General features: G+C 33.0%; 1 long non-coding RNA gene across 1 annotated transcript; it reads right to left on the bottom strand.

The window, feature by feature from the left end:
* Positions 1-13,038: 13,038 nt before the first annotated feature.
* LOC142238483 (uncharacterized) lies at positions 13,039-14,100 on the bottom strand. The gene is made up of 2 exons (XR_012722736.1): positions 13,833-14,100; positions 13,039-13,765 (listed from the first exon to the last, which is right to left on the bottom strand). It is a non-coding gene; the product is annotated as an uncharacterized LOC142238483 (long non-coding RNA).
* Between the last annotated feature and the right edge of the window lie 2,671 nt (positions 14,101-16,771).

A 16,771-nucleotide genomic window follows, 5' to 3' on the forward strand; every position in this document is an offset into this window, starting at 1 on the left:
GATTCTTGCCAAATAATGGATGGAAAAGATTCAAGGAATTGGTAGCAAATAATTTTATATTTCTAAACTAGTTAATAAAAAAAAGTAACCGTGAAAACAAGCTGGGTTTCAGCTTGAAAACTGAACATAGTACTCAGCTTTATTGCTCGGGGCTCACATCGAGGATAAATAGCATAATAACACAACTTGACACCTACACGGAAACACATACCCTGCCAACATTTTTTGAATTTGGGGGCTCTTCTGAGAATCCCCACTACGTCGAAAACAATCATATACGACATCAAAAACTCGTCGGAAAAGCGCCGTCACTATTGAGAAGTTGTACCACGCCAAGTTACTACGAAAAAGTTTCTCATCAGTGCAATTATTAGGTGCCTATTTAGATCAATTTCGAAGGACGCCAATAAGAACCCCTGCAAACTATCAGAAGAAGTGCATTTTAAGGTAATTGTAGAAGAATCATTGTGGTCAAGTAAAACACGATTGTGTAGATGTTTATTGATTTGATTAAACATTTATAATTTCTTATAAATATAACATTTTTCGGTTTATCTCATCACATTTAACATAATTTTTTGCATTAATAAATGAATGATGTTGAGTTTTAAGTAGCAAGTTACATATTGCAGCGTCTATCAGCCAGTTTGTTTATTTTCGATGGAGACAGCGTGTCTGGAAAAATATTTGAAAAACGATCACTTTATTCTATTTGGAAAGTCGAAAATTGTTCACCATATACCTTTCACAATTTTAAGCGTAATATCTATGTTTTCAGAACCTTATTTTCGTTTTTATTTAAATAAAATATAACAAGCTGGTTGCGCTTGGCGTTTCACAAAAAATAAAATGGCTCTTCTAACAGTAGTGATGGCAAAATACTTTCATGTTCATTTTGTACTTTTTGATATGCTTCCCCATCACAGTTCGCGATGGTTGTGGTGACATTTACGAGTCTGTGGTAGCGATGAGAATGAAGTGGAACTTTGAAATGCTGGCAGGGAACGAATAGTATTGTTACGTTTTTATATTGAGGCGTGTTTAATAACCCGATAATTAAAACACAGTCCTTTTCAAATAACGACAATCTACAATTTATTAGTTTAACTGATGGCTTCACTTATTTGCTCTACGATGTGTACTGTATAAACTTTAGCTTACGACTGACTTGACTGCACCCTCCGCCAGGGGCTTATATACCGTGATTTGACGATTTCGAAAATTCTGGATAGTCTGGCCTACAACCATCTAGAACTATCTTGTTACAATTTATCTAACACCACATATTCAACTGGTTATCTTCATTGCCTACAGCCATCTGGAATATTCTATCGGCGTTATTTTACAGGTGATATGGCACACATACTTTTAGGCTTATGCTAATAATCTAGTGCATTCTACTAGATTAGGTAGATGTCGTGCAGGCATAAAACAAAAGGCGTTACTTTTACAATGAACGATTGGAAACACAAAAGATGTTTAAGAAAGTACTAGAAAATAAAGAAATGACTCTAACAAGTTATGACGTAATTTTATCGTTACAATTTGAAATTTAAATTAACTTAAACTAATTTAAATAAACTTAAATCTAGAAATATCACATTCGTAACACTGCCTCCCGCTTAAGCCTGTTCGTCCCGAATAGGCACAGAACCCGTTCCGTATGGAGCCAAACGTTCCAGGTGAACGACTTTCATCTTTGACCTTGGGCTGTCGTCTTTTTGAATGCGGTATACAACATCATTGATCTTCTTGATGACTTTATATGGGCCTTCCCACTGTGTTTGTAGTTTAGGACATAATCCTTTCTTTCGTTGCGGGTTGAATAGCAGAACCAGTTGTCCTTCACTACAGCCCTCAGTGTTTGCTGCACGATCATATCTCGCCTTCATTCTATTGCTAACCATTTTTATTTTGTTTCGCACTGATTCGTGAACTTTACCAAATATGTTTGGTATGTCGTTACTGGTTTCTTCCATGGCGAGCTCATTGGGTGTAGCGCCAAATATCAAATCTCCGGGCAACTTCAATTCCGTTCCGAATAGGACCTTGGCCGGTGTTCGTGACGTAGAATCATGTATGGCTGATCTATACGACAGCAAAAACTTTGGTATATGATCGTCCCAGTCTCGTTGGCCGTTATCCACCACCTTTCGAAGATGTTCTTCCAGAGTGCGATTAAACCTTTCTACCATGCCATCAGACTGCGGATGCAATGGCGTAGTCCTTGTTTTCTTGATACCAAGGGAGTCACACATCTCTTTGAATATGGCCGATTCAAAATTTCTTCCTTGGTCTGAGTGTATCTCGGTCGGCACACCGTAGCGACATATCCAGTTCTTGTCGACTACATCTACAATCGTCTTCGCCTCTTGGTTAGGAATGGCATAAACTTCTGGCCACTTGCTGAAGTAGTCCATGACCACAAGGACATATCGATTTCCAGAATCACTTACTGGGAAAGGCCCTGCAACGTCCATTGCTATTCTTTCAAAAGGCGCTCCTGGTCTATACTCTTGCATAAGACCTCTACTTTTTCGTCTTGGCCCTTTCGCCTTTATGCACTTCTCACAATTTGCCACCCATTCAGCAATTGATTTCTGGCATCCAACCCAGTAGAATCGTTGCTTCACTTTCTCGGCTGTTTTGGTTATTCCTAAGTGACCTCCACTAGGTCCATTGTGGAATTCCGTCAAAACATCCTTTACCTTAGAATCTGGCACGATTATCAAGTTGCGGCTATTCTTGCCATCTTCACTTTCCCACTTACGTTGTAGGGTTCCGTTGACCAGACATAGACTGTCCCATTGAGCCCAGTATGATTTCATAAGTGGGCTTTCGGCTGCGATGTCTTTCTTACTGGGTTTCTTATCTTCTTCTTTCGCCGAAATAATTTTTCTCATAATGGGATCTTTACGTTGCTCTGTTGACCAGTCTGTGCCAGATTCGATGTGTAACTGCCTGACATTTACAACTGTCTCCTGTGGTTCAGCCTTCGAGTAGCGTGTGCTTTCTACATTGCAATGCCGTCGTGTCAAGGCTTGATCAATAACTTGTTTGCCACCTTTTCTATTATCCGCAAAATTTAAATTTGAGTCGCTTGGCTTTGTGGTCGCCTTCTTATGATTATTGTTTAATGGAGATGGCGAGATTGACCCCGACGTTTTACGCCACGCTTTACATTCCCGGGATAGATGTCCAGCCTTATCACAGTTATAGCATTTTATTCTAGATTTATTTGCCTGCTGCTTCATTTCTTGCATTATCTGCCTTAGAGCCTCTTTTACCAATTCAATGACCGATTGCGTTTCTTCACACTGGGTCTCTACTCTGCGTACTTTGTGAATTTGAGGCCGTGCCAACAATCTCGCAGTTTCTTGTGCATGTGCAAATGTTACTGTTTCTGCGAATGTAGCCTTTTGTGACGCATATGTTGCACATTTTATATCAGGGTCTCTAATTCCATTCACAAAGGTCTCGATCTTGATGCGGTCCACAAGTGGATGACTTTCTCCTGGATATGTCAAAAGCACCAACCGCTCAACCTCTGTTGCAAAGTCTTGTAGAGTCTCATTTGACTTCTGGACTCTTCCTCTTAATTCCATTCTGAAGATGTCTTGCTTATGTTCTCCGCCGTACTTACGTTGAAGTGCCGCTATTACTTCATTATAATTATTTCTAGAGGCAGCGGGAATGCTTTGTATCACGTCAGCGGCATTGCCCTTTAATGCCAATAGAAGTTCAATTGCTTTGTCGTTGTCGTTCCACAAATTTCTACAAGCAACCATTTCGAATTGGAATTTGAAGACATCAAATGAAGTTGAGCCATCGAAAACAGGAGGTTTGGTTTTTGAGCCCTCGATAACGCGCACTGGTCCACCTTTACTTTCCAGCTCTGACATTTTTCTTTCAATGTGTAGAAACTTCTCATCATGAACCATAATTTTCTCATCCACAGAAATAATCTTCTTATCCAGCTCCCCAATTTGGCTTTCGATATGGTCCACACGTTTTTCCATGCCTTCAGCAATTTATTGAAGATTCTCACTTAGAATTCTAGAATTTTCGTCCATCTTTTTTGAATTTTCGTCGAATTTTTCTTCCAATTTTCTAGAATTCTCTTGCATTTTTAGAGAATTTTCTTCCATTATTTTTCTAGAATTCTCTTGCATTTTTAGAGAATTTTCTTCCATCATTTTTCTAGAATTCTCTTGCATTTTTAGAGAATTTTCTTCCATCATTTTTCTTGAGTTCTCTTGCATTTTTAGAGAATTTTCTTCCATCAGTTTGCTTAAAATATTGACCATCGATGTGTAATCAACAACATTAGAAGCTACAGATGGAGTTTCCAAGGCGCTGGCTACTACTGATTCGTCAAGATCTTCCTTATAATCGAACTCATGTGTTTCGATATCAATACTGCGCCGCTCGAACTCTTCCAGTAGTCGCTTTTGTAATTGAGCCTTGTTTCCTGTAGTCGACTGCCCCATTTTGCTCAATTCCTTTTTCAAGTCTTCTACTCGGAGCTGATTAAACTTCATTGTAGATTTTTTTTCGTTATTTCACTTCCGACACCAATTGTTACGTTTTTATATTGAGGCGTGTTTAATAACCCGATAATTAAAACACAGTCCTTTTCAAATAACGACAATCTACAATTTATTAGTTTAACTGATGGCTTCACTTATTTGCTCTACGATGTGTACTGTATAAACTTTAGCTTACGACTGACTTGACTGCACCCTCCGCCAGGGGCTTATATACCGTGATTTGACGATTTCGAAAATTCTGGATAGTCTGGCCTACAACCATCTAGAACTATCTTGTTACAATTTATCTAACACCACATATTCAACTGGTTATCTTCATTGCCTACAGCCATCTGGAATATTCTATCGGCGTTATTTTACAGGTGATATGGCACACATACTTTTAGGCTTATGCTAATAATCTAGTGCATTCTACTAGATTAGGTAGATGTCGTGCAGGCATAAAACAAAAGGCGTTACTTTTACAATGAACGATTGGAAACACAAAAGATGTTTAAGAAAGTACTAGAAAATAAAGAAATGACTCTAACAAGTTATGACGTAATTTTATCGTTACAATTTGAAATTTAAATTAACGTAAACTAATTTAAATAAACTTAAATCTAGAAATATCACATTCGTAACAGTATTATGAATAATTAGAACTATAGTTGTCTTGTTCTAATACACTTTTTCAACCATTTTTTCTAAGGATTAGTGTAATATACAAGTTAGTGTTGGGAAAGTAACGAGTATTTCATTACAAGTACTCGTTACTGACTAATTTTTTGAGTACTCGTTACTAGTAAAAGAGTACTCAATATCTTCAATGCCAGTTTTTTTCTTCTGACGGTAAGTAAGTTGGCGGTTTGGAAGTAAAATTCTTGACTTCTTGGAAAATATTAATTGAAGTTTTCGAAAATCGTTTTATCAGTTAAAATAACACGAAAAGGATATATGGCTTCACCTTTGAACAAAGTGAAAAATTTATCTGATTTCTTAAAAACGTTTGCATTTGAAAAAAATTTGCATTGGGTGTAGGTGGGAGCTATAATTTAAAGCATCACATGGATCACGTCTCATGCGAATAGTACGAATAATAATGTCGTTGACTTCAGCTGGTTCAATCCAATAGTTTTCAGAGAAGGTACCCAAGCTTATTCAAAAACCCTTGGAAAATTTCAACATTGGGTCTCACGATAAAAATGATCGCTAAATATTTTCATCCACTGTCAATGGTGGAAAATGGTGGATTTAAAAAGTTTGCAAATTGCAAGCATCAGTAATACACAATGACATTTAGATATACCCTGACGAAAAAATACCAAATAGTGAATACGAAATTGGCTCTAAAAATTTGAATGATTGGTGAAAATCTTTTTCTAACGAGACCCATATATCTACCACACCACATTTTATAACATTAGAATAAAACTGGATAATGTAATTTGCTTTTCTATACTGTTTTTAAATTTAAAAAAGAGGAAGATATTATTAAAAAGTGTCTTTTGTAATTTTTTTACAAAAGTAACGAGTAGTAACGAGTACTCAAAAGTCAAAGTAGTCAAAAGTAATCAAAATTTACAACACTAATACAAGTTCAGAAATTGTTGAGAAAATCGCGTTCTCAACAAAAAACAGACATTACCCTCAACAGTAAAATTCAACACATTAAGGCCGGTACTATGTTCATTCTTGCGAAAAATTTTTATGGAAACCATTATTTCGCACATAGAAAGCGGCGTTTTTTTAGGTAGCTTGGAGCGCTATTTTACAGGGAGCGATATTGGATTAAGTTGGTGGTTGTTGCTTGTTTTCACAAAATAACATTTTATTTTTCCTTGGGCAATTGATCTGCTATTCCTTTGATCCTTTGTATAGTTTCGGAACAAAAATATGGTCCGTGTTTGATTTATAAACCCGCACAAATAGTTTTTAATAAATAAATTATTTCTTAATTCACATTGCAAATGGCGCCGTGCTATAAACGTCAGTTTTTCAACACGAAAAAACAAAGTATCACAAATGGAAAAAATTTCGCAAATTTTTCGCATTTTTTGGTTTTGTATGGAGTTTCAACGCGAAAACCGAACAGAGTACCGGCCTTTAGCAATAATTTCTCAAGTGTTATCCTAAAATTGAAATGCATCGCTACTCAATAATTTCTCAAACAATTTTCAATGCGAGTCAAATTAAAAATTAACATCAGGGCTGTTTTCTTTTAGCACTGGATACCCTAAGCCGAGAAGGACTAAAAGAAAACAGAGTACTCGTTTATCCAGGACATCTCCAAAAATATGCAACACTGTCATCAGCTGTTCAAAAACAATCACAGAAAATAAGTGAAATCTTGCATTTTTAATGTATGAAATGCTCCAATTAGTAATAAATATTTACTGCTGCGATTATTTATGACATTATACCATCAAGGCATATTAATTAAAGGTAAAGTCACGAGCAAACGTGTATACACCCCATGATATTTAGAAAGTCAAACTAAAATGGCAGGTCACTTAAGTTGACATTTTTGTATGTGTAGTGTTATTGTATTGTAATATTTATGTACACAAAGAATGTAAACAAACCTACTAAACGTAAACAAAGCCTTTGACAAGATGAATATTAGTCACCTGATTGCATGACTTTACCTCTTTAATATGCCTTGCTATACCACTTTGAATTTCATGTTTTACGATAAATTACCCAATAAACACAAACGTTTGAAAAATGCTAAATTTCAACAATTTTTCAAACATTTTTTCAAAGGATTAGGGTAATATTCAAGTTGAGAAATTGTTGAGAAAATCGCGTTCTCAACAAAATACAGACATTACCCTCAACAGTGAAATTCAACACATTAGCAATAATATCTCAAGTGTTATCCTCAAATTGAAATACATCGCTACTCAAAAATTTGTCAAACAATTTTCGATGCGAGTCAAATTCAAAATTAACATCGTTGCAAATACTTTTCAACCTAAATTTGTATGAATGATATCCCCACTTCAAATTGAAAGTCAAAGACAAAATTCTATGAATTTTCTATAATTTATTCATTTTCATCAAAATAAAATATATAATAATACACTACACTACATAATACACTACAATACCAATTGATAAATAAAAATCTTATTAAACATTTCAACAAATAAGAACAAAAAAAAAAAAAAAACAAACAACAAAACTTTAAATATCTTAAACATTATTAGTAAACACTTTTGCATTGATAATTCGATTTCCTTCCTTTTGGTGTCATAAAACAGCATTAATATTTATTAACATGCGGGCAATTTGAAATTAGGAACGTACTGGACCCCGAGTTAGAATTGATTTCCAGCAGAAGGAATTCACAAAATATCCATTTTAAACTGATAATAGCATATGAATTAAACTGACGATGTGATGCACATTTTCATCCAGAAGTTGTTGATTTCAACAATTTGTTGTTTTTAACAACTTTAATTGGTTGCACTTGTAATGTTTCTGGAAACTTTTTCTTGTCGATAACCCACTCATTTTTCATTGGTCAGCTTCTTAATGTTTGCAATAATGTAGCATCCAAAGATTTTAGTTCACTGCAAAGAGATTTAAATTTAGTGTCTTCTCTAAAGTGTTGATTTAATTTTTCATATTGGCGTACCAATTATTATAAACTATTTGAAGCAGTTTCAGTTAATTGTCCACCATTTTTTCATCGGTCAGCTTAATGCTTTAATGTTTTCAAGAACGTAGAATCCATAATTTTAGTTTTCTGCAAAGAGATATACATTTAGTGACTTCCTTAAAGTTTTATTTCATTTTTTATTTTCACTTACCTATTTTTATAAACTATTTGGTTATTTGTCCAAAATTTTCCATTTTTTAATTTCTTGCAATTGACCACGAACTTCGTTGCACAAATAAGTATTGAAAACCACATGGTTTTTTCGTTGCATTTTAGGGTAGTGTTTTGTCAAAGTTTTCTCATATTATCTTCAACACATTTTCAAAGATTTCGTCAACTTTTTGGCAAATTGGAAGTAATTCGCAAACAATTTGAAGATGTATTGAAGATGAGCTATTTCAAGTCAAGTTGAATTTATGTTGAAAATTATATTTAACCTCAAACTGAAAAGTTGTTGCATTTGAAAAACGCTCATCCTGTGTTTATTGGGTAGTCACAATAAAGTGCTATTGTGAATCGATGAAGCGTCACTTTATCAAAACACAATCTGGCAAGATCGGCGCGACTTGCACTCATGAGATGTTCTGGATAGAACACCAGTGCAACGATGTTCTGGATAGCCCATACAAATGTTGTATCCAGTGCAAAAAGAAAACAGCCCTATCGTTACATATACTTCTCAACCAAAATTTGTATGAATGATATCACCACTTCAAATTGAAAGTCAAAGCCAAAATTCTATGAATTTTGTATAATTTATTAATTTTCGTCAAAATAAAATATATAATAATACACTACACTACATAATACACTACAATAACAATTGAAAAATAATAATCTTATTAAACATATCAACAAATCAAGGCATATTAATCCAGGTAAAGTCATGCAATCAGGTGACTAATATCGACATTCATCTTGTCAAAGGCTTTGTTTACGTTTAGTAGATTTGTTTACATTCTTTGTTTACATATATATTGCTTTTATTTACATTGTGTTATTAGTATGGGGTTAGTTTTACGAAACTTTTGCCTACTTGTTAGAAACTGGGGAGAAAATCAAAGAATTTTCTTAAAAAACTCTTTTATATATATATATATATATATATATATATATATATATATATATATATATATATATATATATATATATATATATATATATATATATATATATATATATATATATATATATATATATATATATATATATATATATATATATATATATATATATATATATATATATATATATATATATATATACTAAGTTCGCAAAAACGTAAAACCGAATTCAAAGTGCGCAAAATTACAATTCGCACTGAAAAAACAGTGAACCCTTTTCCATTGCAAAATGAACTAAACTGTAGTAATATTGACCATGATTTAGCCCTTAAGATTTGTTTCAACTTATCTAGTTTACAATTCTCTTAAATTTTAGTTCATCTATAACATTGTATTTTAGTTCATTTTTACAACACCATAAGATTTATATACCCCTACCAAGTTAAAAAGTCAGTATTATTTTCGTTTACGTCCTTATGTTGTGGGAAACCCGATAATAAAAATTGGTTAACAGTCTCTTTAAAATATCGACGACTAAACTATTTTTAAATCAATCATTCCACAGTACAGAGAAATTAAATAATTAAAGGAACAACAAACCGTTTTACTATTATGAAAATGTTCATACATTAAAATTAAACTTTCTTTAAGCAAAAGTACTTTATTATAAAAACTTATGATGAAAGTTCTTAATACAATGTTTTTTTGTGAATAAAAATTATGACCACGTGGAACAGAGAGTAGTTCATTTGAACTCGCTGTTTGGACGTTTTGACTTATCCTTTTTTTATTCATCGTAGGTAATTTTTTCACATATCTTGCTGGAAAAAAATGGAAACAATAATGAAAATTGTTAAAAATTAACACCATGTAATGAATAATTTTTAATTCTTCATTTTAGCTTGTAACTTACCATATTTGGGGCATTTTATCAAATGGTGTAAAGAATTCAACTTTTCTTTGGAAAACGTATCTCATAAAATTTGCACCTGAAACAATTAGAGAAATAATGAAGTATTCTATATAAACTCATAAAACTGTGTTGTTATCGATGTGAAGGATATAATAAAATAAATATTCTAGTTGAAAGAAAGCCAAAGTTTTAATATAAAACTTACCAATTCTCTATTAAATTGTACGCTGAGGGGAAATATAAAAAGTTGTCCAAATTTATTTGAGTTACTCTGAAATTAAATATTTATTTTTTACATTAAATAAAATTATTAAATAGGTTTTCAAAAAATCTAATGAAAAAAATAATAATATGCATAAAAAACCAAATATTCTTGATAACCCTAGACAGTCATCATTCGTCAAAATGACGACACGTAATTTCATTTTCGATTTAAAATGCATTTTAGTCTATTGCGAAATGGTAAATTTAAGTTATACTAATTCGACCGTTTTATGAATTGTTGTTTTATACTACTTAAAACCAAATTGAATAAGAAAATAAATTCAAGTTTGGTTAATTTTTTCGCTCACGATGAAATCAAAATGACGAAAGATGACGTTAATGTACAAAAAATAAGGATGACTGTCCAGGGTTAAAAGAAAGTTAAAGAATCCTTACCAATTCACTATTAAATTACAGGCAAAGGTGTACTAAAAATTTGTCCAAATTTCTAAGGGGTTATTCTGAAATTACATATTATTTTTTACATTAAAATTATTACATTGGTTTCCAAAGGTGACAAAAACGTAAATATTCTAGTTGAAATAAAGCCAATTTTTAAAAGAAAACTTACCAATTCTCTATTTTTTAAATTTGTTCGAATCCATCTGGTGTTGCTCTGAAATTAAATATTGCTTTTACAACAAAGAAAAACATTAAACTGGTTTCCAAAAAAAATAATTAATTAACAAATAATAATATTCATACAAAATATTATTTTTAAAAGAAAGTCATATTAAAAAATACTTACCAATTTATAAATAAACTATACGCTGAGATATAACAAAAATTTTCCAAATTCATCTGGAATTGAGTATTAATTTTTTACATAGAATAATAAAAATTTCAATACACTTTCAATTTCAACATGTTTTCCTAAATATTCTTAATAACTTTTTTCTAAACTACCGATAAAATATTAATAACTTTCATTTAAAAGGTTTAATAAACAAACACCAATATATGTCTCAAAAATCCAAAATATTCCATGCCTTTATATTCCCTTTTCCCTTGTTGCATATCTTCTTAAAAGATGCAACAGCCCACGCCAACGCCAACTATACAACTGAAGCATGCCAAACAAAACCAAGCAAAGCCAAAACATTCCTACAACAACAAAAACACATGTGCCTTTATTGAAAAAAACACCTCATCTAGCCAAATAAACCATCCGCGAATAACAAACACACACACACACAAACCACTAAATGGACAAAAATAAAAATAACCCCACGCTCATGTATACACAACAAAACTCAAGTAACATCATCTTTACATTAATCACATTCCACTATGCCGACAAAGATCTCTGACTATGCATTAGTTCATCGCATCTGCTAACAATTTACTCTAAGAATAATATTCGTACAGGCACACCAGTTTATGAACGATGAAACGTTTAACTTAAAATTTGCAAAATTTTCATGAAATTTTATCTACCATTTTTTAACGAAAATGCCTATAAATTTAATTACATGTGAACTAAAAATATTTCATTGGGTAATTTTCTACCAACAATTAGTAACTATAGGAATTGTCAGTAAGAAATTGCTATCCACTTTCAAGTTCATTTTTCGTAAAAAAATATTTGCTCATACAAAAAAATTTTATAGTAAATTGCACTTATTATTTACTAAATACTTTACATTTTACAAGTAGTTTTATAGCATGACAAACGAATTTTTAACTACCAGTTAAGAAATTTTTTAAGGAAATTTCCATCGTATTTTGTAGGCCATGAACTAAACGATTGCTACTTAGAATTTGTAAAATTTCCTTTCGAGTAGTTAATTTTCGTTGAAGATACGAAAAATGAACTAAAATTCTGGAAAACTCTTGTAATAAATTATTGTAAAAATCTTCTTAAATTTACGAGACACTTTTTTTTCTGTGCGGGAACAGCTCAAAGAATCACAATATGACGGAGGCATAAGGCAAATAAATGTTGAAGAATGTATTGCTAAACTGAAACACTATGGTTCCAGTGTACGAATTGAGGCATTAAGGAATCTAAGAGATGCAATAGCAACAAATCATGGGATCCCTATGAAGTTCAAAGAGCTTATATGGAAAAGGTCATCATATGTCTACGAGATGGATCAAATGGGTTTCTGGAATCCCCAACGGGTATAAAATAATGTATAACAATTTAACCACAAATAAAACTTTCTCATAGGAACCGGTAAAACCTTATGTTCATCTTTGGAATGGCTGCAATCCCGAAAAGAGGAAATGAAGATGCAAATACAACAAACATCACCGCCACCAATGATCAATTGTGTATATATCCCGAGGTATTGCGAGAACAGGGCAATTCAAATAAAACACAGATCGATTTGTCGATTGCGAGTCCAAAAAAGAACTTGTGCCTTTCATCATCGTGTGGAATCGCGCAAAGATGATCTGGATTTAATGGACATTGAAGACTTGGTTAAAGTAGGTAAAAACTCAAAATGTGTCCATATTATGGAGCCAAAGAATTGATTGAAAATGCAGACAATGTGTTTATGTCCTATAACTATTTATTGGACACATCTGCACGGAAAGCAAATAGAATTGAATTGAGCAATACCTCATAATATCGGAAAGATAAATAATAAATAATTTTTATGATTTTTTATAATTTTTAATGGATTCTAACGCTTGTCTGAAACGTTTGACCTCAAATATTTTCAAAAATTCATAATTTTTTCAGATTGAATTTAGCATTTTTTCGACAAAATTTACATAATTTGTACCATTTTATGAATTCTTAAACAGTTTTTAACCAATTTGAAACAAAAAATTTAGCATTACCAATTAAAAATATGAATAAAAGATGTTATAAAAAATTGAATGAAAAGAACTTCCTGTGTAGTTAAAATGAAGAACATCATTGGGAGTACATCTTCTGGAAGTTCTTTTAAAGTTGTGCCTTTGGAAGAACTTCCAAATTTTTTGATGGGTAACTCTGCACTTCTGCCACATAGCATCAGCAATAATTTTTTATGAAATAGCGCAATGCCTTATGCAAACGATCCATAAATTCTGTTCCTGGTGTAATACAATTGCTACCGAATCGTTCGTGTTCTCTCACTTCACCTAGGCTCTGTGCTAATCGTTCCAAAGTTCAGCTTCTTTGGCTGAACGAAAACGTCTACTACGCTGTTGATTAATTTTTACACGAGGGGCCACGCCGTCAATGGCCATAAAGAATAATTTCTGTGGTTAGTTGAATATGTCCTTCAACATATACTCCTGTTATGTTGAGATGGATGTTTGTATCATCGGAATGGGAGCAATTGTGAATAATGCCATTCATATCCAAATAAAGATTATCAAAATCGGGAACCTAAATAGAATACACAAGAAGCTCATAATTATTTCCTCCAACTTGTTACATGTCAGTCCACACTTACGCATTGTTCCCAGGCCAATTCACTGAGACAAGGATACCGTTCGCTTATGTAGCGGAAAAATTTCGCCCCATTTTTTGTTGTTGTTTTGTATTGATGTCTGCCTTAGGCATATATTTAACTTCAAATGACTTTTTGTTCTTTGTAATAAACAATTGTTGGCTGAAAACAACACTACACATACACAAAATGTCAACTTAAGTCATCTGCCATTTTAGTTTGACATTATAATTATCATGGGGGGTACACACGTTTGCTCGTGACTTTACCTTTAATTAATATGCCTTGTCAACAAATAAGAACAAAACAACAAAACTTTAAATATCTTAAACATTATATGTAAACACTTCTGCATTGATAATTCGATTTCCTTCCTTTTGGTGTCATAAAACAGCATTAAAATTTATTAATATGCGGGAAATTTGAAATTAGAACGTGCTGGACCGCGTGTTAGAATAGATTTCCAGCAGAAGGAATTCACAAAATATCCATTTTAAACTGATAATAGGATGTAATAGCTCATTCACATTAGGCTCGAAATCTACTAAAAGTGGATTTGAAATCCCTTTTTTATAAAGCAAATGACAGTTGAAATCTAGTTAAAGTGGATTTTGAAAGTGTAATGTGTATGAGGTTTGAATTAAACTGACGATGTGATGCACATTTTCATCCAGAAGATGTTGATTTTAACAATTTGTTGTTTTTTAACAATTTTAATTGGTTGCACTTTGAAATGTTTCTGGAAACTTCTTCTTGTCGATAAGCCACTAACTTTTCATTGGTCAGCATATTCATGTTTGCAAGAATGTAGCATTCTAAGATTTTAGTTTTCTGCAAAGATATTTAAATTTATTGACTTCTCTAATGCGCTTTACAGACTATCAGTTAATCCGGACGGAATGTCGGTGTTTGTAAAGAATCTTACAGTGTGTCGGATCAATACGACTTGTCGGCGATGACTAAATAATCGGTAAATGTGTTATCGATCCCATAAACATGCAGCAGTATCGATTATACCTTCGGACTTAACTTATAATGTGCACAATATATGGCATAATCGATACTGCTGCATGTTTATGGAGTCGATAACACATTTACCGATTATTTAGTCATCGCCGATAAGTCGTATCGATCTGACACATTGTACGATTCTTTACAAACACCGACATTCCGTCCGGAATAACTGATAGTCTGTAAAGCACATTAAGTGCATCAGATTTCATACCCTGCCAACATTTTTTGAATTTGACGGCGCTTTTGAGAATCCCTACTACGTCGAAAACAATCGTATACGACATCAAAAACTCGTCGGAAAAGCGCCGTCACTATTGAGAAGTTGTACCACGCCAAGTTACTACAAAAAAGTATCGCATGAGTGCAATTATTAGGTGCTTTTTTAATAAATTTAGAACGACGCCAATAAGAGCCCCTTCAAACAATCAGAAAAAGTGCATTTTAAGATAGTTGTAAAAGAACCATTGTGGTCAAGTAAAACACGATCCTTTAGATGCTTATTAATTTGATTAAACATAATATGTTTCAGTAATGATAGAATGATGTTGATTTACTAGTGGCAAGTTACATGTTGCAGCGTCTATCAGCCAGTGTTTTTATTCTAGATGGAGGCCATTTGGAAAGTCAAAAATTGTTCACCAATATATGTACCTTTTACAATTTTAAGCGAAATAACTATGTTTTCAGCACTTTATTATCAATTTTATTTCAATAAATTATAAGAAGCTAGTTGCGCTTAGTGTTTCACAAAATATGAAATGGCTCTTGTAACAATAGTGATGGCAAATTACATTCAAGTACATTTCATACGCCTCCCCCACCACAGTTGGCGATTGCTGCAGTGTCACTTACGAGTCTGTGGTAGCGATGAGGATGAAATGGAACTTTGAAATGCTGGCAGGGTACCCGACAAATTGAGTTAATAAGCATTTATGGTACACTTTGAGTAAGCATTTATTATACATGACGTCCGGAATAACTGATAGTCTGTAAAGCGCATTACCCATGGCTGAATAAAGAGATTGAATCACGATTACAAAAACAAAAATTTCAATATGTTGTTTACAATTTTAAGAAGTCAAAACCAGCTGATAAAAGAATCGTATGGTATTGGTAAAAGTGGCAATTATTTATTCTTTCAATTGTCCTGAAAAAAAATTCAAATCCAGAGAAAAGTGAAGGTTCAAATTTAATTGCGTCTCCTATGAGTGAAGTGGATAATTCATCCGAGGAACGCCGATATGAGACAAATAAGACTATAATACCCACCAAGGTTAAGAATGGAAGTCAGTCAAATGGCTCTTCGCCAGCTATTAACAAAAACAGTTCATGATGTAGTTTAAAAACTGATGTCGTGTGGTATTTTGGGACTGGAATATGTTATCAAGAAAAATTGTAATCTATGGGCCCATGATTTAACCTTCTTGTTCAGCCTTGGTGTAACCTATGAAAAATGCTCATCCTTGTGTTTGTTGGGATGTTTCAAATAGTTGGACACGAGCATTAGGGCTGTTTTCTTTTAGCACTGAATAACCTAAGCCGTGAAGGACTAAAAGAAAACAGAGTACTCGTTTATCCAGGACATCTCCAAAAATATGCAACACTGTCATCAGCTGTTTAAAAACAATCACAGAAAAGAAGTGAAATCTTGCATTTTTAATATATGAAATGCTACAATTTGTAATAAATATTTACTGCTGCGATTATTTCTGACACTGACCACTTTGAATTTCATGTTTTTCGATAAATTAGTAACAATAAATTGCTATTGTGAATCGATGAAGCGTCACTTTATCAAAATACAATCTGGCAACATCGGCGCGACTTGCACTGATGAGATGTTCTGGACAGAACACCAGTGCAACGATGTTCTGGATAGCCCACACAAATGTTGTATCCAGTGCAAAAAGAAAACAGCCCTATTATTG

Source organism: Haematobia irritans, chromosome 5 (genome assembly GCF_050003625.1).
Source record: "Haematobia irritans isolate KBUSLIRL chromosome 5, ASM5000362v1, whole genome shotgun sequence".
NCBI lineage: Eukaryota > Metazoa > Arthropoda > Insecta > Diptera > Muscidae > Haematobia > Haematobia irritans.